This window comes from Dermochelys coriacea, chromosome 4, assembly GCF_009764565.3.
Source record: "Dermochelys coriacea isolate rDerCor1 chromosome 4, rDerCor1.pri.v4, whole genome shotgun sequence".
NCBI lineage: Eukaryota > Metazoa > Chordata > Testudines > Dermochelyidae > Dermochelys > Dermochelys coriacea.
This window is the reverse complement of record NC_050071.1, coordinates 6,310,309-6,333,370: the sequence shown is the minus strand read 5'-3', so window position 1 is coordinate 6,333,370 and position 23,062 is coordinate 6,310,309. Positions and strand designations below refer to the sequence as shown.

Genomic DNA, 23,062 nt, shown 5'->3' with positions numbered 1-23,062 from the left:
GTTACTTACTCAATAGATTATCACAATGGCGCCGTTAGTTTGCCTGTTGGGTCAGTATGCATGAATCCCAGGAGATTCATAAGGCCTTTTGTGGAATGTGTATTTACTAACTTGGAGCTGCAATATGAACTCTAAAATTCATAGGGTCGTACGTCAAACATTACGAAGAAACTCCTGCCCAGAGACAATCTCCTAGTTTTGAAGGCAATATCTATTACATTTCTTACTTCCCATGATTTACATATGATTATCTATAAACTCATAGTCTCCCAGAAATACCGACTCCAATTCTGCTCCCACTGAAGTCAATGGCAAATATCCAGTGGGTTAATTGGCATCAGTACTCGCGGAGTTCTCTTTAATTTCTATTGACTGAACGCTGAACAGGTCTGCTTTTAGCATACTTATAACCTCTCTGGCCCCAGTTTTGCTTCCTTGTATTGAATAGCACCTTAAAATCAAAGGGACTATTTGTGGAATGAGGTTCTACTCAGTGCAAATAACAGAATTAGCAGCTCGGCCTTAAAATTAGACAAACCATTTTTTTTTAAATGCACTTTCTAGAAGAAACCTTTTTGTCATATTTCAGCCCTGAGCACATTTGTAGAGCTGAGACACACAGCCAGGAAAATTGGGGATTACAATAAGCCAAATGCTGACTCAACATTACCTGCTGCCATCCAGAAAGCACCTCTATAACCCAGTTTAAAACTTCCCCTGGCTAGTTTTGAAAGCAGATATAAAATGATGTTAATCTTAAAGCATAGCATCTTTTTAACAGTAACAACCTTAACACTTCTCCAGCAAGAAAATATAAATATTTACATGCCAAAACTGTACAGATTATCAAAACTTGCTTCAACAGTTGTGATATAACAAACTTAAAATTCAGAGCAATTCACACTTAATGTTCATTCCTTTAACAAGAATTAGTGCAATCTAATTTATTGTGAGAAGTTACTACGGTTCTAGAAATTTATGAACAGAAAAAAGTTCAAATGCATATGCTTTCCCCTTTGTTGTTGGAATTAAAAGACCCTAGTGATACAATTCAATATATAATTTTACCATAAACAATGCTGCATATTACAACATATCTTTATTGCTGCACTGTTGCCGTTATTTATTTACTTCCTATGAGACCCTTTACTGCAAAGGGACACCTTAATTAGAAGAGGAGCAAATAAAGAGAGCTGACATTTTGGAAAGTATTTGTGTTTGAAAGCAGAGTTACTCTCCAATGATTCAGTTGTCTATGGGGGGAAAAAAGAATAAAAGACTGAACTTTTGAACTTAACAGATGCAATCTGATCAAGTGTCCAAATACCAGATTTATTCCCCAAATCATTTGTAAATAGACCTATCCATAACAAAAAGCATTGTGACATTCATTTACAAACATAGTCTACTTGTGCAACCAGAGCAAATATAGAAGACAAATATATAGGACACAAGGGAACGATTTTTGCAGTAGAATCTTATAGAGTAGGTCCAGCTGACTCTTTGCAGCTATTTGATTCCCATTTACTAGAACAAGGTTACAAGAAGAGTTTCTAGTTTCCTGGAGCTCTTATTTGGTCTCTTTAGAGCACATATAGTTTGCATTTATTTACATGACAATACATATATTAACCCACTCTAAAATCTGCTCTCTTTGGAATCGGTCTAGATTTCTGCTTCAAGGGTGTGGTTTTTTTAATGCATAATCTCTGACAGACACATTGATGAGCTATTGACAATTTATTTTTCTATATGCTATTTCAAAAGCAATAGTAACTTTGGTATCAAAGGCCATTTTGACCTCACTTACCTTGAAAGGTGCTCCTCTTTCTAAAATGAATGACAAAGAAACGAACTGACAACAAAGCGATAAATGGATACAGCGGACAAAACACACATGGATGACTAAAACAATACAAAACCAAAAGAATCAAAATCACCACACATATTTGAATGGATCTGATGAGCGGCTATCACACTGAGGTCGGTCGTTTGGTAGGGCTAGTGAGAAAAAACCTAAGGAAAATGGAAAAATGTACTGAGATGAGAGGAGAGATTATTTACACCCAGTTCCAAAAAAACAGGGGAGGGGGGGAAACAAAGGGAAAAAAGAAAAAATGGCTCTATATAAGCCACATAAAATGGGACTCTCACTAGAAAAATTAGAGAGAAACTCCTGCACACCTTGTGTGTTGTACATGCTGACAGAAGGGTTGTTATAGACCGCCGATTCCCCGAGCAATGTATTATAAGGGTTGTTAGTGCCATGAGGACGAAGCAGAGCATTGGTTATAAGATGATTAGCCATGGCTCCTGGAGCAGCCCGATAGAAAGACAGAGAAAAAAAAGGTCAATCAGGCAAATGTGGTATAAAAAAAAAGGGAAAAAAGAACATTCAGCATGACAACAGTTGAAATAGTCCTGATTACAAGCAGCCAGCTAATTTAGACTTGAAAACTATATGCCACTAAAGCAGCACAGATGTTTCTGACAATGCACAAATCCAAGTCGATGCGAAAGAAAATGGATCGGAATGCTGATAAGCCACATTTATGGCGGTTTCCCTAGTTGCTCAAAGTATAAGCAAGGATACGACAAAAGATGACAGTATACACAATGGGGGTGTGGGGGGGACTCTGTCCAGAAAGTGCCAAATGAACCAAACAATAACAATGACTCACATGAAAATACATTCATCTCTCACTGTTGACTCAGGTTTATTTACTGGTCGCTCGGAACATATATAAAAAAGGAAGGATGGAAAATGTTGGCTGCCTTAAGATTCTGGGCACTTATGAGAGAGCTCTTATTCAGGGAGCAGCTATTTAGGTACAATAGGGCAGGTACAATTCTATCCACTGTGCTTTAAATCTACTCGGTAACACCCTAATGTGCAGCAGCAATGTGTCCTTACAAGCGTGAGCATCATCATTCTTTCAAGAGTTCCTACAGACAGGACGAGTGCAGCCCATAGAGGTCTTGCTATTCCAGGGCTGTACGTTGCCTTTGCAAATACAATTTTTCAGTCATGTCCTCGTTGGCTGTCGTTTTGGAAATTACAACCTAGAGGAAGCTGAGGGGCCACAACTCCAGCCTGTTCTTTATCCTAAATTTCGGGAGGCTGAGCTGCTGGATTCTTGCTCTTCAGCATGTGACCAGAGACACCTACCTTGTTGTCTAAGGGGAGGAAGTTGGCTTGCATGGCAATGACTTCCCTCCCCTGCCTTAGCCAATTTGCAGCAGGCCAAAAGCCACTTTTGAAGCAGAGATGCAGAATGATGGAGGTGGCTGGTAGGTCTGTGTGTGTGGAGAGCACCAGTGGCAAGGTGAAGAGTGGAGAAAGGGAGGACCCCAGCAGAAATACACACCCTCATGAAGGGGTAGTTGAAAATCTGACAAGGATCACATCATCGTTACCAAAGACCAACCCGCAGACTAGGAGCAGGGAGAAGGGACATTCCCTCGGTCACTGGCCGGAAGAGTCAAGCGCATACATATTCTTTACTACCTGGCCTAACCTGGTCTCTCACACTTCCCTGCCAGGTCAGCAGGCCCTGCTGGGGCAAGAGGTGCTACAGCAGGCAAGAGGGGGCTTGCAGGACAGTGGAGAAGAGAGTAGGGGTGAAGAAAACAGAACGACACCTCTGCTTCAACAACCTGCTGCACATGGGGAGCCCTGGGTGTAGATGGCTCTTCAAAAGGCACCAACCTGCCCTCCCTGCTTCCACTGCAGTACCCAACACAGGCCGGCACCTCCGCTCCTGAGGTGCTCAGCTCATCTGTGGGGCATGCCAGGGGACACCCCCAGTCACAACAATATGCAGGCCCGCGGTGAGGCGGGAGGGAGTGGGGGCAGGAGAGAGGAAGCAGAACATGAGTTAGCAACACAAGGGGAAAAATGACAGAACAGAAGGGGTTACAAAGAACATGAGTGAGAGGGGGAGAGGACAGCAGCCATTTTGGGGCACGGCTCACGCAGACCCAGGACAGGAGGGTCTGTGTGTCACGTGGGGCTGTTGGCCCAGGAGGTGACTGCATGTCATTACCTGCCAAGGTCATTTGTATATTTCACTCTGTTACAAAGAGCTGCAAACTGCCCTACGGTTACCTACTGAAACTCCTGCTTAGCACGGGCTCTTCCAATGGTCCTGTCTGTACAGCAGGCGCTGCCCATGCCCTGGAGGCCCAACCCTGGGCTTGGTGCAGTGCAGAGCTCTGCCACCCCACAGGAGGAAGAATTCTGCCCTTCAGGAGGTGTAATCTTATCTCCTTCGCTGGTTGGGAGACAGGGAAGCCCATGGCTCTGGCCTTGCCCGTTGGGGGCGCCTTGCCTGGAGGGAGCATTCTGCATGACCCTGAGGACAGGGACTGTAGCTATGCAGTGTGAAGAGTGTGGGGTACTTTCCTTGGGCACCAGAATGACAGCCAGGCACACACACACACACACACACACTCTCATGTGGATTTACTGCTGATGGAAGGGGCTAGTTTGAGGAACCTGGAGACTCTCCCTCTCTCTATCTTAGAGCACTTCGGAGGCAGTGCACGTCTTACCTCACCACCAATGCACCTCACCAACCCCAGAAGAAACCACCCCACTGATGACAAGTACAATCAGCCTCTATAGGCTGGCCTCTCTGTTGAGATGTAATAGTGATTTTGTGATGCTCACGCCTGCCCACCGGGGACTGGACTGAGCCCCACCCACCACATTTCACATAGGATACACAGTAGCTGCTAAGAGCCTTGGGACTCTATCATGGAGGTGGATTTCCTGAAAAACCAAATCTCAATGCAGCACAAAGTGAACTACCAGGCTGTGTACGTTAGGGCCTGCTACAGCATTTCATTTAAACGAACACCCGACGTCTGATGGGAACCTTGAAAAAAATACATAGTTGGTCAGACTTTGCAATTCTGACTCTTAATGAATATTATCTCTCCAATACGACAGGGACAGAAACTGGCCTCACATATACTGCATATAATATACTAAATAAGAATAATAGCCCCTTATTTTCTGTCTCTCTCTTTCTTACTCAGGTCATTTCCATTAAAAATTATTTCATTGCATGGCTGGGGCCAAATTCTGCTCTTGATTACAGCAGTGCCAATCTGGAGTAACTAATTCCACTTAAGTCAAAGGGTTTAATCTGGATTTATAAAGTAACTGAGCATAGAATTTGGCCCTGCTTGTTTCTCCGCTGTAAAAGAAGGCTGAGATCATGGACCTTGCTTCTTTCAAAAATGGGACGGTCAAAGCAAAAAAGGGCAAATTTCTTGGTCTTTACAAGAAAATAATACATAATGGTATTATTAAAGAGTTTGGATCCAGCCCCTAATTTTGCCTTCAAGACCCTCCCTTCTGCTTACTGGTCTCTTTTGCAAAGCACTTTCAAGCCTGTGGATGAAAAGTGCTATGTAAGAGACAGATGATATTATTAATCAATCTCAGAAGCATAATCTTCCCAGCTCCAATGACTGCTGGGGGTGCAGGGGGTAGGAGGAGCTCCAAATGACAGATAATTAAAGCTTTAATTAAAAAAATTGTATTAAAAAATGACCGAGCTCTCTTTTCAAAAGGGAAGGTCCGTAATAAAAAAATCCAAACCCCTGGCACTAGCCACACTTCTGACTTTCCATCCCTGCTTTCTTTGTTACACTTCAACATCGCCATGGCAACCACCAGGGCTACTAGACTGGGAGGATTAGGACTTCAGATGAGGAATGAGCAGCGGGGGGCAGGTGAACTCACAAACAACCCCCCTGTTTGCATGAAAATGTCCTTGGTAATAAATAATGAGCAAAGCCAAATATAGGAAACCTGTGATCCGAGCACCAGGGTTTCTAAAAATATCAAAGGTTTCTCTAAGACTCCAGCTCCTCTGGAACAAGTGGCTGGGAAGAAAAAGGAGCAAGAGAGAAGCATATTATTTCCCCGAAGAAACAGCGGAGCAGACAAACTAGAGCACTTAGCAACAGAGCCTGTGGGAGACGTTATGGCAACAGAGTGCGGACTGCAATGATAGGGAAGTGTGTGGAATGGGGTGACAGGTTGGAAAGGAAAGGTGCTTGGAAAGTTGCTAGCGAAGGCCGGGGCATGCGAGTTTCAAAGCAGAAGGAAGCAGGCTGTGTATGTGAACTGACTGTTTGGATTCCACTCGGTGTGAGGAGCCTTTCTTGCTATGTGCTGTCTGACTTATCCCTGGCTGTCTGCCCAATATCCTCAGCTAGAAGCATCTGGTTCATAGTTTGTGTTTTCTTATTTATTCACTTATAGCTGGATCCTAAGCTCCATTGCTTTCAATGGAGGAATGCCAATTTATACAAGCTGAGGATATGCCCCCAATATCTTCTTCATGTAGCTAGAATTTAGTGATTGCCTTCCTTGCATAGAACCTCGCTGCTCAGCTTCTCATGGCACTTGCATATTGTGTGTATTCGGCAAACACATAATTTGTTTAGTTACATGTGACTGGTTGTCAGCTTCTGTGAGTGGAAATTCCCGGGGTTCTGTAAGTTGAAGAGATGCTATCGATAGCACCTTAATTTTGCTTTCCATAACATCGTTGCATTCTACATGCTTGTAAACCTGTGGCCACGGAGTCGGAAAGAATCAAGGATCATCCCAGACACACATCTTGGGGTGCGCTCATCTAATGAGAAGAGTTAACCAAAAACGGAGCCAGTAGCCAAAGGCTAGTAACCATAGCATACAAGGATCAGAAGTTGTAAATCTGAACAAAATAATACAAAGAGACAGCAACACTCAGGTTTCTATTTCAACACCACAAAAGTTCTGATCTAGGATTTGGTTCAATCCAATATATAGCTAAAAAGGCAGCTGTGCAATTCAGATCTAGATCCTGGTTGAGACTCTAAGCACCTTCAAAGTTCATAGATACTCAGTTACAGGTTGCTGGTATGGGATTATCTCCAATAAAGCGTTTAAACACTATGATTATAAACAGAGATTTACCATGTGAGAATGGCACTCTCTTACTCAACACCAGAGCTGGGTGAGTAATTCGTAGCAAATAATTTTTTCAACTCATTTTCCCACTTTTTCTATTCATGAGTTTTCAGCAGACAGTTCACAATTTTCTCAGATTTGTTATTCCGAATTACTTGTTGGATATATTCAGTGACTTATTCTTGGTCTGTGAGAGAGTTTGATATTTTAAAGATGAGCTTTTTTGATTTGTCACAAGATCTCTTTTTGTTGAAAGACTGGATGAGTGTCACTTGTAAGGCCAGATTCTGATACCCTTACTTACGGTGAGTAGTCCTTTGCTTGGGGAGTAGTCCCACTGATTTCAGTGGGATCACTTCAGAGGCAAGTTTATTATTTAATGTGAGCAACTGTCATCTGCATCTGGTCCTTAGAATCAGATTTCCTCAATGAAAAGTCAACATGATGAATCTGAAATCTGCATTTCAAAAATATTCTGCTTACATTTTCTGTTTTGGCAAAAGTTCCTGTTAGGAAAGTCATCTGCTAGAAAATACTCCAAAAGCAAATAAAAAAGAGGTACAAACACAGTCCAAATGAGTGATCCTATAATCCAAATAGTTGTGTGCCCTCCCCCCCTTTTTATTTTATTTAATTTATTTGCAATACTCACTCAGCTGTACTCAACATGCCAACTCTGTGGGCATCTTCGAGTCACAGCTGCTTATTTTACTGACAAAGCCAACTTGAACTGTTGTTAACAATGCAGACCCAACACAGCTACTAAAGAGAGAACCAAGTTCTAGTTTTCTCCATGCATGGTTTTTACTAAGCTAAGTTCTGAACACAGAATCTTTATTATTGATGGAGGTTTAAGAGGCATGATTTTTACATCCCAGGCAGCCGGGTTGTCAGTTCGAAAAATCATCTTTTGAACTATAAACTCTGCAAATCCAATATAGAAGCTGAGGGAGAACAAATGACAAACACCATGATGCCAGTTTTTACAGTCACTCTTCTGACAACAACTGCACAAAAAGGCTTTAAATTGTTAATTTATCTACTCTGTGTGTATATGAAAGTAGATACCATTTTTACTGTAGCGTGCAACATGAATTGTACTTTATTTCCCGCTTTGTTAGACAGAAATTCACGTCCTTGATGCAGGAGGATATTGAATGAAGAAATAATTTTGGAAGAGTTCAATGTAATGCATTTAATAGAGAACTGCACATCCATTAATAGGTATGCTTTTAAACATTCAATGAAAACAAAGAATAAAAGGGAAGATAACAGGTGGATGTCACTCGAGTCTAGACTATATCATTCAGGACCACAATTCAAATAACTTCTTGCTAACAGCTGGCTGACAAAGCAGTGTGGAAGGCCTTTAAATGAACTTGAATCGTCTGCCTGGTCTACCCAGTGGACACCATAAAGGAAATGCATTCATGTGTTTCTTCATACTTGGTGAAAAAGCATTACCTTTCGAAAGCAATTAACAAAGTTACTCAAGAGATGTGCCTTTCTCTAGGATCACATGCCTGTGCAATTAACAACATGCTCACATACCCAGTTTGAGGGAAATGGACCCAGTCTGTTATGCCTGGCTTCAACCCTTCTCCATTCCAGTCTAAAATTGTCCAGGCCTTAGCCAGCGTGCCCTTCAAAAAGAAGAAGCCTCAACCCCTTTTCCACCCCAGTATGCTATAGTATTGTACAATTAAGTACCTACTCCCTGCAGCAGCTGGCACTGGCCAGTGTATCATTCTATGATATTTATATGGCCTACATGACCACAGTATCTCTGAGCCTCACAGTCTTAAATGTATTTATCTTCACAATACCCCTGGGAGGTAGGAAGTACCACTGTACAGCTGCAGAACTAGGACCACTAAAGGACCACTTGCAGACTAAAGACAAGATCCATGAAGGGGATTTAGGGTTACAGTTGCAACATCTAGCGTTAGGTCCCCCTGCTGCCCAGTAAAATCCACAGCCCCTACTTAGGCACCCAGGTTCCCCATTGCAATGCAAGGGGAGAATTAGGCACCTAAGACTGCGATTCACAGAAACCAGCATGCTGAGCAGGGAGCTGCCTAAACTAGCCAATAGGAAATGCTGAGGGGAGGCTTAGGCATCTAACTCCAGGAGAGGGTTAAAAGGGACTTAGGAACCCGACTCTGGGCCTTTCTTGGCTCAGGATTCTCAGTTGTGAACCCTACACTGGAGTGAGGCCCCTAAGTCAAGTCAGCCTTTTCTTGCCAAAAAAAACAAAAAATGGAGAAGGTGGCAGTGCCTCCCCACACCTATGCCCAATAGCCCAGATGTTAGAGTTCTTGCTGAGATGTGGGAGACCTCACTCAGTCCGATTCAGAGCTGGAACCCAGCTCTCCAACCTCGGTACCCTGACCACTGCGCTATGGAGGATTCTGGGGCGAATCTCCATCTCTCCTGTTGAAGCTGTTCCGCTTGACATGAAATACTTTAATAGTCGTTGGGCCAGAGAGAGAGAGAGAGAGAAAATGACAATATAGCCTGGTGGCTAGCACACTCTCCTGGAAGACCTAGGTTCAAGTTCCTGCCTCAAATCAGGCAACTCAGGGACTTTGCCTGCAGACAGTGAGGCGCCTAGCGACTTCAGAGCGGGTGGGGATTTTGGGATCTAAATTTCGGATTCGGGTACCTGAAGTGGAAGTTAGGCACCTAAATCTCCTTGTGGATCTAACCCCATGTGGCTTGTGTGAGGTGACAAAAGAAATTTGAGTCAGAGCAGGGAATACAGTCTGGTACCCTGACCACGGGATCATCCTTTCTTCAGCCGGGGTCAATGATATTGAACTAGACCGACTACAGTCATGGGTCTCTCATTGAAAGATTTCACTCACTAATGTATTGGAGCATGGCCTTGAGGTAGGAAATTCTCATTCATTTTTGGAGACTGGTGAATGAGTCGAGAAACACAGGTTCACAATACAAATGACTGATTTGAGAGGATTTCTTATTCCAAATTCCTAAGGCTAAACTTTAGAAGAGAATTCAACTCTCTAATTCTGCTGGTACTGAAATAGCTGGGCTATGCTGATTGAAGTGTGTGAATTCTAGCCAGTTTTTATTAATTCTGGTATAAATGTATTTATTTGCATTCTCTGCAAATTGTCTGAAATTAAACATTCTTCATTTGCCTACATACAAAGCCGGAAAGAAAGCTTGTCTGAGCCAGACCTGGGGCTTTCCTTATCAGTGTTCAGTAATGTCCTTCACAGGCAGAATTTCCAAGTATGTAAATGATTCTCTTATTCAAGTTCTCATTCAATTTACTCAAACAGTTAATGCAATGATGAAGAGTCAAATGAGACACGTTCATTGGGCGAGGTGTGCGAATGTGTGTGGGGTGGGGACGACAGGTATTCCAGCATTTTGCTGGTACGCACAAACAAACACTTGGACATTTAGATTTATCAAAAAAAGAAAAGGAGTACTTGTGGCACCTTAGAGACTAACAAATTTATTTGAGCATAAGCTTTTGTGAGATACAGCTCACTTCATCGGATGCACGAAAGCTTATGCTCAAATAAATTTGTTAGTCTCTAAGGTGCCACAAGTACTCCTTTCTTTTTTGCGAATACAGACTAACACGGCTGCTTCTCTGAAACCTTAGATTTATCAGGTTCTGTTCTTCTTCAACAAGATTGAGCTAATAAACTTCAATAAACCTGCCTATTAAATTTCTCTCGAATAGGTTTGTTGTCACTTGCAGCATCTAATCTATTCATTGAGAAGCTATTAATACTGACTGCAGTGAAACAGAGTTTCAACAAATGAGGTTCTAAAGCTCTGGGCCATCTTTGTCTGAAATTAAACATTCCATGCTTTAATGCAGAAATAAGAGATATATATGCATGCACACACATATTTGCATTTGATATATTAAGACCAGAGTCCTGTGCAGGATTGTAACTTGCAGTTCATATTTCAATCATTTGACCATTCGAGTTTAACTGGCAAACACTGGAGCTTCCACCATTGCAATCAGGACTTTCCTCTGATATTCAGCCTACATGTTTATTGTTTACATTTCCTTTTCCTTATACCTGCTGAGATCCCAGTGTCTGGGACTCCCTTTAACTGAAGCTCTGTGACTGGATCGGAAGACACACACACAGTCAGATTTTCAAAACTGCTCAGCACCCCCATCTGGAGACAGACTTCCAAGGGCCCATCGGCCAGTCAGGCACCAAAGTGAGCAGCCAGCTTTTCAAAAGAGCTCAGTATGTTGAATGAGGAGCCCTTTGAAAATGTTGCAAAAATGGGTTCTGAGCCCTTGGAAAATGGGCCCTGACAGCTTTTAAAAACCTGCCCCATGAAGTCTATATGTGGCATGTGACATTATTCACATTGTGCTCTCCAGCTTCTTGCCCAGCATGCGCTGAATTCTGCCAAACCTGGGAAGGGTTCTGGTGGGATGGTCTTCTCTTTGTTTCTTCCACAGTTCTGGCTGGGACCCTGGAGGATTAAGGGGAAGGGTGTGTGTGTTTCCAGGACACAGCAATACCCCTTTTTACCATCATCATACTTCCTGAATGTGTACACCATATACTGGTACTGTGTGCTTTCATGTCATCTCAGATCCCTTCTAGTTGCATTTATTTCTTAGGGACACAGCCCCCCACTCCCCTCACAGGCTCTGAGTGCAGAACAGTGGGGTTGTTCTGCCATGCAGGGTGCCTTCCACCCTCTGTGTGTCTCCAAGCACAGTTGTGGGGGCGGGTGTCCCTGCACCCTGCTTTGGAGGCACGCTCAGAGCAGGTCAGATCCCACTGCATGGGGTTGGGTTTTTTCCAGAGATACCAAGGCCAGAAGAGACCATTGTGAGCATCTCGTCTGACTCCCTGTACAACACAGGCCAGAGAACTGCCCCCAAAATAATTCCTACAGCAGATCTCTTAGAAAAACATCCAATCTTGATTTAAAAATTGCCAATGACGGAGAATACACCATGCTTCTGGGTAAATTGTTCCAGTGTTTAATTACTCTCGCCGTTAAAAAGTTATGCTTTGTTTCCAATCTGTTCTTGTTCTCTACTACTCCCCTGGGTCTGCAGTAGTCTCCATGGAGAAGCTCTGCTACTCTTCTAGGCTATGGAAAAAGATTCCATCCCCCCTGATATCTGCAGATCTCCCTGGTGCACAGCCAGATTACTCAGTTTGTTCATTTCTCCTCCACAGTCACTACCTTCAGACTGCTCTGCAGTAATACAGCACTGGGCTAATACTCCCCAAAGCCTGCTCTGCTTTCAGAAACTGCCTTGCCCTCCATTTTCTTCTTTAAATTTGATCCACCTAATGATTGACTTCCAATTATACATCTGTCAATCCTAAAATCACAGCAGCCCCTAGGATCTCCCAAAGGTAGGATGCCACATCATTGAAATGTCTGCAACAAATCTTGGCTAACATAGCTTCAGGCAGCAGAGAGGGCAAATAAACTAGAAGACAATCAGCACTGGGATTCATTTTGCACATCACTAGAAAAATGAGTAACTGTAAATTCCCCAAATCTTTATCCTCAAGGCTAGAAATCATAATTTTTATGGCATGAAAGTATGTCTGGTAAAAAGTAAAGAGGCAATTGTTGGTGCAAAGGGGATCTACAAGTTTACAAAGTGAAAATAAACAGGTAACAACCTATTTAGTCCCATCTACCAGAATTCTTTCCTACCATGTCTTACAGGAATACACGGTTAAATGTAAGCCTTTCATTGTTAAGTCAGCAGCTAAAATCAGCACATGTGCACAGACAATCCAGGAAGTTTTTGAAAAGCGTAGGGGACAATTTCCTGGTGCAAGTGCTGGAGGAACCAAGTAGGGGCAGAGCTCTTCTTGACCTGCTGTTCCCAAACTGGAAAGAATTAGTAGGGGAAGCAAAAGTGGATGAGAACCTGGGAGGCAGTGACCATGAGATGGTCAAGTTCAGGATCCTGACACAAGGAAGAAAGGAGAGCAGCAGAATACGGACCCTGGACATCAGAAAAGCAGACTTTGACTCCCTCAGGGAATTGATGGGCAGGATCCCCTGGGAGAATAACATGAGGAGGAAAGGAGTCCAGGAGAGTTGGCTGTATTTTAAAGAATCCTTATTGAGGTTACAGGGACAAACCATCCCGAAGTGTAAAGAATAATAAATACGGCAGGCGACCAGCTGGCTAAACAGTGAAATCCTTGCTGATCTTAAACACAAAAAAGAAGCTTACAAGAAATGGAAGATTGGACAAATGACCAGGTAAGAGTATAAAAATATTGCTCAGGCATGGAGGAATGAAATCAGGAAGGCCAAATCACACTTGGAGTTGCAGCTAGCAAGAGATGTTAAAAGTAACAAGAAGGGTTTCTTCAGGTATGTCAGCAACAAGAAGAAAGTCAAGGAAAGTGTGGGCCCCTTACTGAATGAGGGAGGCAACCTAGTGACAGAGGATGTGGAAAAAGCTAATGTACTCAGTACTTTTTTTGCCCCTGTCTTCATGAACAAGGTCAGCTCCCAGACTACTGCACTGGGCAGCACAGCATGGGGAGGAGGTGACCAGCCCTCGGTGGACAAAGAAGTGGTTTGGAACTATTTAGAAAAGCTGGATGAGCACAAGTCCATGGGGCCGGATGCGCTGCATCCGACAGTGCTAAAGGAGTTGGTGGATGTGATTGTAGAGCCATTGGTCATTATCTTTGAAAACTCATGGCGATTGGGGGAGTTCCTGGATGACTGGAAAAAGGCTAATGTAGTGCCCATCTTTAAAAAAAGGGAAGAAGGAGGATCCGGGGAACTATAGGACAGTCAGCCTCACCTCAGTCCCTGGAAAAATCATGGAGCAGGTCCTCAAGGAATCAATTCTGAAGCACGTAGAGGAGAGGAAAGTGATCAGAAACAGTCAGCGTGGATTCACCAAGGGCAAGTAATGCCTGTCTAATCTAATTGCCTTCTATGACGAGATAACTGGCTCTGTGGATGAGGGGAAAGCAGTGGAAGTGTTATTCCTTGACTTTAGCAAAACTTTTGATATTGTCTCCCACAGTATTCTTGCCAGCAAGTTAAAGAAGTATGGGCTGGATGAATGGACTATAAGGTGGATAGAAAGCTGGCTAGATCGACGGGCTCAAAGGGTAGTGATGAATGGCTCCATGTCTAGTTGGCAGCCGGTATCAAGTGGAGTGCCCCAAGGGTCAGTCCTGGGGCCGGTTTTGTTCATTGTCTTCATTAATGATCTGGACGACGGCGTAGACTGCACCCTCAGCAAGTTTGCAGATGACACTAAATTGGGAGGAGTGGTAGATACGCTGGAGGGTAGGGATAGGATACAGAGGGACCTAGACAAATTAGAGGATTGGGCCAAAAGAAATCTGATGAGGTTCAACAAGGACAAGTGCAGAGTCCTGCACTTAGGACGGAAGTATCCCATGGACCGCTACAGACTAGGGACCGAATGGTTAGGCAGCAGTTCTGCAGAAAAGGACCTAGGGGTTACAGTGGACGAGAAGCTGGATATGAGTCAACAGTGTGCCCTTGTTGCCAAGAAGGCTAACGACATTTTGGGCTTTATAAGTAGGGGCTTTGCCAGCAGATCAAGGGACGTGATCATTCCCCTCTATTTGACATTGGTGAGGCCTCATCTGGAGTACTGTGTCCAGTTTTGGGCCCCACACCACAAGAAGGATGTGGAAAAATTGGAAAGCATTCAGTGGAGGGCAACAAAAATGATTAGGCGACTGGAACACATGACTTATGAGGAGAGGCTGAGGGAACTGGGATTGTTTAGTCTGCAGAAGAGAAGAATGAGGGCGGGATTTGATAGCTGCTTTCAACCACCTGAAAGGGGGTTCCAAAGAGGATGGATCTAGACTGTTCTCAGTGGTAGCAGATGACAGAACAAGGAGTAATGGTCTCAAGTTGCAATGGGGGAGGTTTAGGTTGGATATTAGGAAAAAATGTTTCACTAGGAGGGTGGTGAAGCACTGGAATGCGTTACCTAGGGAGATGGTGGAATCTCCTTCCTTTGAGGTTTTTAAGGTCAGGCTTGACAAAGCCGTGGCTGGGATGATTTAGTTGGGGATTGGTCATGCTTTGAGCAGGGGTTTGGACTAGATGACCTCCTGAGGTCCCTTTCAACCCTGATATTCTATGATAGCACCACCTGATGGCTGTTCTATAATTTATATGGGTTGCAGCAATATAGGCTTCATATCACAGAGCTTGGAAATGATAACCCCTTCTTAGGGGTGTCCGATGTGACTACATCTGGAATAGTGCATTGAGTATTCCATGCCATTTGTGATGAGGAGCTACTAGACAGATGTAGAGGAAATGGAGAGAGTTTAGACTCTCATCTGCTACCACTGAGAACAGTCTAGATCCATCCTCTAAGGAACCCCCTTTCAGGTGGTTGAGGAAATGGAGAGAGTTTGGAGAAGCGCTACTAAAAGATCAGGGAGCTGGATGCATTTGTGCAGCAGGAAAGGGAGCATATATACACGTTGGCTAAGTGGAAAGGGAGCAAGGAAGTGAACTAGTGGGATCTTACTGGGAGTTTTGGCAATGCAACTGAGAAATTAAAAAGCCAGTCTGCTTTATCAGGAAATATTGACTGGCAGCGTGATGAACAGATCTGAGAAGTAATCCCCCAAGAGAAGGGCTGGAAGCCCCATTGCTTGTGATGTATAATCCTATGCTGAACAAGATGCTAGAAAATATACCATAGCATTCAATTCTGAACTGGCAGAGAGAAGGCATGGGGTTACCCACTAAGTCATTGCCAACTCTTACATCTATGGTTCCATCAGGGGACAGGTGCCCACTTCAGAATTCCTCTTCCCCGAGAAGGACTGGAGGCCAAACAAACCTCTGACAGTCTAGAGACTGTCCCTTCAGGGCAGGCATGCTAGCAAGGCAGCAAGGGGGAAGCTTGTACTGCTGTGGAAGCCCACCTTTTCCTCGGTCTGAGGACCAATAGAAGGCTTCAGTCTAAGATGATGTGCCCCTTTCACAAGCACTGAACTTCCATTACATTGGCTTTAGTAATGGAGCTCAAGTCTCTTTAAAATGTAAGCTCTTCGAGGCAGGGTCTGTGACTTCCTCTGTGTTTTGTACAGCACTGAAGCATATTTTGGGCATGAAGAGCACTGAGGGATAGAGTACAGCAGCTTGTAACAGGCACAACAGCTTTCTAGCAGGGCTGTCAACCTCTTTTTGTGCAGAGGGGTTACGTTAACCCTTAATAATGTCTCCTGGAATGAGGCTACATATTTCCAGCGACTTATCACTGCCCTTGATCCAGAACTGGCCCGCTACTCCTAACAATGGGAGGTTTGCACACAGACTGAGGGCAGCGTTGAGGCCATTGTGTAGTAACAAAGCAGTATGTTTGCAGTATGTTCACAAATTCTGCATGCCCAATTTGAGACACCTGGGCTCACATCCTCAAAGGTACAGTGTATTTAGGCACCTCCCACTGAAATCAATATTCAATGGGAGTTAGGGACCTAAATATCTTTGAGGATCAGGGGCCTTGTGCTTGATTTTCAGAGGTGCTGAGCATCTGTAGCTCCCCTACCAGAAGGACTCGGCACCTCTGAAAACTGGATACAAGGGATCTCAAGTGCACAAAATTCAATGAAAACTCCTGAAAATTTGTCTGGAAGCTCCCTAGTCCTTCAGTGGGAATACTCACATGCACAGAGGTAAGTGTCTGTAAAATCAAGTCCTTTCTTAGTAAAGTTATTCCTATACTCATCATCATTAAAAAAAATTGCAAGGCTCTTTTACTGCAACCAGTGTTCCTGCCACTTCTCTTTGGCTATTTGTGTGTGCAGTTATGTACATAAATTTGACATGTAACTGTGTGTTCTTTAGCATGTGTATTCTGGAAGTCTAATTTAGGAAAGCTAGCCTTTCAAATGCCATCATTAGGTTCCAGAGTCAAAGGGGCATCATCAGCTTGAAATATGGTCAGTTTAAAAATTTGAGTTAGAAGTAAATTCAGAATTACAATTGCCACTGAGTCTGTCTGCCTTTTTTGGGGGGGTCTCAATCATATTTTCCTATTAAAAATTTGTTCTCAGCTGTTGCTTGCTGTGTGGAAGGGTCACAATGGAGGAATCTGATGATCTAACTGGCTGTTCCAGGAGAAACAGTGATGATATTGTTTGCTGAAAATTGCACATGGGAAACAAATTGAAAAAAAAAACTGTGAAAATATTTTTTCTCTGATATTTTTTCAGCCACAAGAATACTCTTTGGTATCACTTGTAAAGTAGGTAAAACACATTCAGACAGACTTGTGATATTTAAGTTGATGGTGTCCATTTAATGCCCTATTGAGATGAGTGAATCAGTTCACACCTCTCTCAGAACTGCACTGTTATTTTTTAAAAAATACAAGGTGAATTCAGAAGAATCTCAGGTCAGCATGGTGGCCAGACAAATATATCCAGTGGGATACAATTTAGGAACTTGATACATCCCCATAGTAGCACCTAAAAGGGCCAGAGCTGCAAATGAACTCAGCTCCATTTAGGCAGCATCCATCAATTTCCATTAAGAATGAAGAATTCCTGGAAAATCTGTTCCCATTTGTCTGTGAGAGGTGATCTTATTTGATTTGGAATCCCATGGGATCCCAAGAATACTGGATCTTAGACTTGGCTAGTGTCAAAATGATTTTCTTTTTTAACTCTCTATTTTCTGCCCTCCACTGTGGTTTTTTTTTTTGAACTCTCTTGCTTTCTTCTTGTTCTTATAATTTATTATTGGTATTGCAGAAACGCTCAGGAGCCGAAGTCATGGACCACAACCCCATTGTGCTGTACCAACTCTACAGAACTGCCAGCCCTGCTCCTGCAGCTTCCTCCACAAAATGCCACTAAAAATTCCTGTGCATGCCCATTCACCATGTGAAATGTCACGTCTGACTCTCCTGTAGCACTTCAAGAATGCTCACGATAGACATACCAGGAGACTGGCTCTCATGAGCTATTTCTAATTTGTGGGGCTGGAAATACTAGGAAAATGGCAGCCCTGCTCCTCTATTCCTTTTGATTCTTACTTAGTCCATCTCTCCAGCTCTCCATCTCTCCATTTTTCAGAATGTACAGAACCAGTATTCATTTCTGTGCCCATTTACTGTTTTATACAACAAAGTACAACCTCTGGCTAATTATATTTGGGCCTGAATGCCAAAAACTGATTAAAACGTGACATTAAACATCTCAATTTCTTGAAACTCGAGGAGGACATGTGCAATGTTGACTGTCTAACATCATAACAGACCCAGTCCATTTGCAGGAGTGCATATGACTAGCTGGATGCTTCAGATTACCAAATTTGGTTTACGGCACACGCATCCTCTGCACTCTGTTTAGTGGCTCATTTAGTGGATCATTGTAAGCCAAACCACAAGGTCTCACGGGTTGTTGGAAATAATTTTCTTAACAAGTTCATCAAGAGTCACCATGACTCAGTTTCCCCACACGCATTCCTTTATTAGTCTCAAAGGCCACTAGCTGTTGGTTACATCCAAAATACAAATATAAATGTATACACCTTGTATACACCTATTCCCTAGCAACAATACAGTTAGAAGCATTGGCCAAAATACTTACAACAGGATCAGGTCCAGGAGACACCTTCCCATCATGGCATGACTCCAGAGGGGTAAGGAAAAGCTCTGTTAAAGAACCCCTAGAAGACACTATAACAAACAAGTGATGTCATTGCTGGTTATTAGACCTTAGCTAAAGCCCGATGAAACAGTTAATGGCTGAACTCTCTTCAAAGTTGTCTTCTTATCTTACCTTACTGTATTTTTTTTCCAAGCCATTGGACTAAACACTCCTTTCTAAACAAACTTTTATAACTAATTATTTACTGGTACCCAACTAACCATGTTTTCTTCATTTCTATTATATATCTCAAATCTTAAATAAGGTAACACTGGTTTTCAACGGTCACTACAATTTGAACACAAACAATTCCTCTTTTTCATGATCGTACTCTTTTTGGTCATATGCTTTGGGCCTATTGCTCATGCAAAGATCCAAACTCAATTTGAACCCATAGTTCACTCAAGCGTAATACGGGTCTATATTCCTACACATGTCTGGGAGTGGCTTTCTACTACCCAGTGTCTGACTGGCTTTGGTGCTCTCTGCTTACACGGCTCTCAGACTGTATCACCTCACAACCCTCCCCGTAAGATAGGGAAGTGCTATCATCCTCTTTTTACAGATGGAAAACTGAGGCATAAAAGGTTTTTCTTTTCTTTTCTCTTTTCCTTCTGAAGAAGTTTGAAAGCTCATCTCTCTCCCTGACAGAAGTTGGTCCAGTACATCAATTTCAGTGGAAGTCAGGAGCATAAATACCTTTGTGGATCTGGACCCAATTGACTTGCCCAAGGTCACAAATTAAGTCTAGTTGCAGAGGAAGGATTTGAACCCAGGTTTCCTAAGTCTTAGTCCAGTGACCCAACCATCAGACCATCCTTCCTGCCAACTGTAGTTTTTCCCCTTTCTTCATTTTTCTGTTTGGTTTTTCTTGGCCCCTGATTGGTGTGATTTTTCCATCACTGGTAACAGTTTCATTTAATGTACTGATTTATTAATGTTGGTGTTGCTATTTCTGAGAAGGGTGGAGTTTTTGTTTCATGGAGAGGGTTCTTCTTTCAACTGCTTAAGATAAAATGGAGAAGGGTCATCAGCCTTCATGCTTCGGAGTATTCATTGTTCACCTACTGGCCTCAGACCATAAATCCCCTCTCCTCATGGAGCAGTGCACTATCTGAAACAGATTACCAGACTAGCTGAATGATGACATGACCAGTTCCTGCACTGTCTTACAGAGCTCTGCAAAAAGAGTCACCTTTCATGACAAAACACCATAGCAACAAGGAAGGTGAGGTAATATCTCTTATCCTGGGACCTGCATGGCTACAACAACACAGCAAACAAAACACTATTACGAAATTCATAATAGCGGAAAATCCTTCAGCACTTGAAATCCATTTTGAGAGAGTTGCAAGCCTTATCTCTTTGCCCAGGCTGTGCAGTAATTGTTGAGAAATTAAACACAGAGAACTTAGCTGACTGGGCAGGTCTATTTCTAATACTGGGGACTGAAGGGAAGTCTAGTGGGTTTGCTTCTCTTAACTGGAAATGTTAATGACCCAACTTTGACTAGCATCCACATAACCACAAATAAATACATAGCCAACTTCTCAAGAAAGATTCAAAGGAAAAGGCCAAAATGAGGAAGACTAAAGAACAAACACCAAAAAGAAACAGGAAAACTCATCTGATCCCTTGCCCAGGTCAACAAGATCTTCAAAGACCCAACTAATCAAGGGATACTGTGGCCTTTGCACTGGAAAGTCCTTGAAAGGTATGGGAGGCATAAACACAAGTGGAGGCACATCTAAGGTTAAGTGCAAGGTGCAGTCCTCCTTACTGAGTGATATCCAGATCATGTCCCCAGTGCATCTACTTCGCTAGTTGTGAGCATGCCCGACAAAAAAGGGGCATTTGAAAACTATTCAGTGCAGGATCTATCTTGTACTCTGTTTGAACCGTGCCTGCACAACTGGGGTCTTGATCTTGGTTGAGCAATACTGAAATAACAATCATCATCACCGAATCATAAAAAAGTAGGGCTGGAAGCAAATCCAGCCTGATGGTCTTCAGCTGGACCAAATGAACCTAGACCACCTCTGAAAGGTGTTTGTCCAACCTGTTCTTTACAATCTCCAAGGCTGGGATTCCAGTGTTTAGCTACCCTGACAGCTAGAAAGTTTTCCTAATACCTAACCTAAATCTCCCTTGCTGCTGAGTAAGACCATTGCTTCATGCTCTACCTTCAGTGGACATGCAAAACAATTGATCATAGTCTTCTTTATAATGTCTTTTAACAGACTTGATGTCTTCAGTCTTCTTTTCTCAAGACCAAATGTGGTCTCTCAGAATGGGCGAGTCTGATAGGACGTCAGCTGAAGTGCAAGCACTGTCATGCAAATGAGGTACTTAGTCATGGATTTCTTCTCAGGCCTCACAACTGCTAACAGCCTCACAGTAACTCATTCAGACAGCTTGGGTTCCCTGGCACCCTGTCTTGCTCATCTCTTCCCCCCCTGGATTTACAAATGCAAGGCCCAGCACCCCTACTGCAGAGGAACCCACCAGACACCCACTTCCAGGTCACGGTGGGAGGTGTTGTCCAGCACAAAGCAGTCAGCTGGGAAATCCGCTGATACGTGCGCCTCGCCAGATGACACTTGCAATGCACATGCCCTTTAACGTCCAGTTCTTCAGAGCTACATGGTGCCATGCAGCCCTTATGTTAATCCTATTATTATTATTAATATTATTATTGCAGACTTAATCCCTGAACCAACAAAACTCAAACACTTTGTGCACAAGTAACCCTGCTGTGCCAGCTGGTGTCAATCAGCAAAGCGTTTTGATTGGAAGATTGATGCTGATCTATAGCAGCTGAGAATCTGGCCCAATGACTGCAATGCACCTCCTCACTTGCTTAAGTGCTTTGCTATACAGGGGCTTTAATTCTCAGCATTTGCAGTTTGCTTTCCTGTTTACATTACTTTCCCTTTGGCCTGCTCTTTGGGTTTTAATGCATTTGAAAACACTATGCTGTTTATAGCAAGGAAGCGAAGAGCCACAAGTTGGTGCCACCTACTGAGCAACAATAGTTGACTTGTGGTTTCTGAAAGGTCTTGTAGAGACAGATGGAAGCTATATTAATTCTGTTCTGGTTATGAGTCACTGCAGTTAGGCCACAGATGAACGTGCAAATCATTTTTATTTGAAATGTTCTATTCTACTGATACTGTGCTTTGGAAAATTGCAACCCCTTTTATGAGAATGCTTTTAACAGCTTATATAAGGCCGATTTCTGAAAGATGGAGCATTCCCTTATGCTACACAGAGTACCCGCTAGCTCCCATTTTAGTTATTGGGAGTTGGGGATGCAGCCTGGAAACCTGATTAGAGATGAGAGCCAGAACTGATTCAGATCTTGCCTGGAATTTACACATGCTATAATCTTAGAAAGATACGTGCCAGACTGAGGCATTTCTGGAGTTCTTCTTATTTACCTTTGATAAAGTGATGACAAGCAGTCATTTCATAGATGCAACTAGAGATGGATGAAGCAGTTCAGTAATAATGGAGCCAGCTCAATCAATCCACAGTTCCTGAACTGAACTCAAGCATTTATTCAGGTGCAAAAAAAGTTCAAAAAAGGTTGAGATCCTCCTACCCTCCTTATTTCTCCTTTACTCCTTTTACTTCTCTGTGGATCTGCAATAGGTCCTGGGTTCTTATTCCCTGCCAAAGGGACTATATGTCCTCTCCTTTGCGAGCAGGCACCCAAGTGGCCACCTGGCACCTCCTTTGAAGAACAGAAGATTCAGTAGCTCAGCCAGCCTTGGTTCTGTGCTCTGAGTCCTACTGAAATCAAATCTTGGGCCCATAGCAGTGGGTGCACAGCGCCAGAGGACGTGAAATATGAAAGCAGCAGCAGCCACTGCTCGCTGTAGATGCTAGGCCACACCACAAACTATCCTGAGACAGAGGAGCAATTGTGCAGAAGAACACAGGGCTGGGCAATACCATGTCAAGGCCTGCTCAAAGGTTGGAAGGAGAGAGCCAGGATGCTACTACAGTACAGCTCTGAGGGCCCTCCAGAAGGTGGAGGGTTGCCGGCCCCTCCAGAAGTTCACATATGGGTATACATTTTTGGATGCAGAATGGAAATTTCCATTTAACACATAAGCTCTTGCTAGACTTATCATGAATTCTGATATACTGTGTTAACACTGTTTTGCTTGAGGGAGGAATGTGATATCACACAATGTCATGAGAAATCTTACATGATCTCATAGTAATTCCAAAGATGCCTACTTACTGTGCATTGCCAGCACAATGCTTTTTAATGGTTGTAGCAAATGCGTGATCAACCCATACAGCTTAGTTTTACTGATCTGTTTACATGACTCTGTTTTACTCGCAGGTACACTTTTGAGAAGTAACGCTCCTTTCTGTATACTCTGAAGCACAT

At 43.2% G+C, this 23,062-nt stretch overlaps 1 protein-coding gene across 1 annotated transcript in view; it reads right to left on the bottom strand.

The window, feature by feature from the left end:
* Positions 1-23,062, bottom strand: part of ADGRL3 (adhesion G protein-coupled receptor L3) — a 682,597-nt gene that overhangs the window by 6,439 nt on the left and 653,096 nt on the right.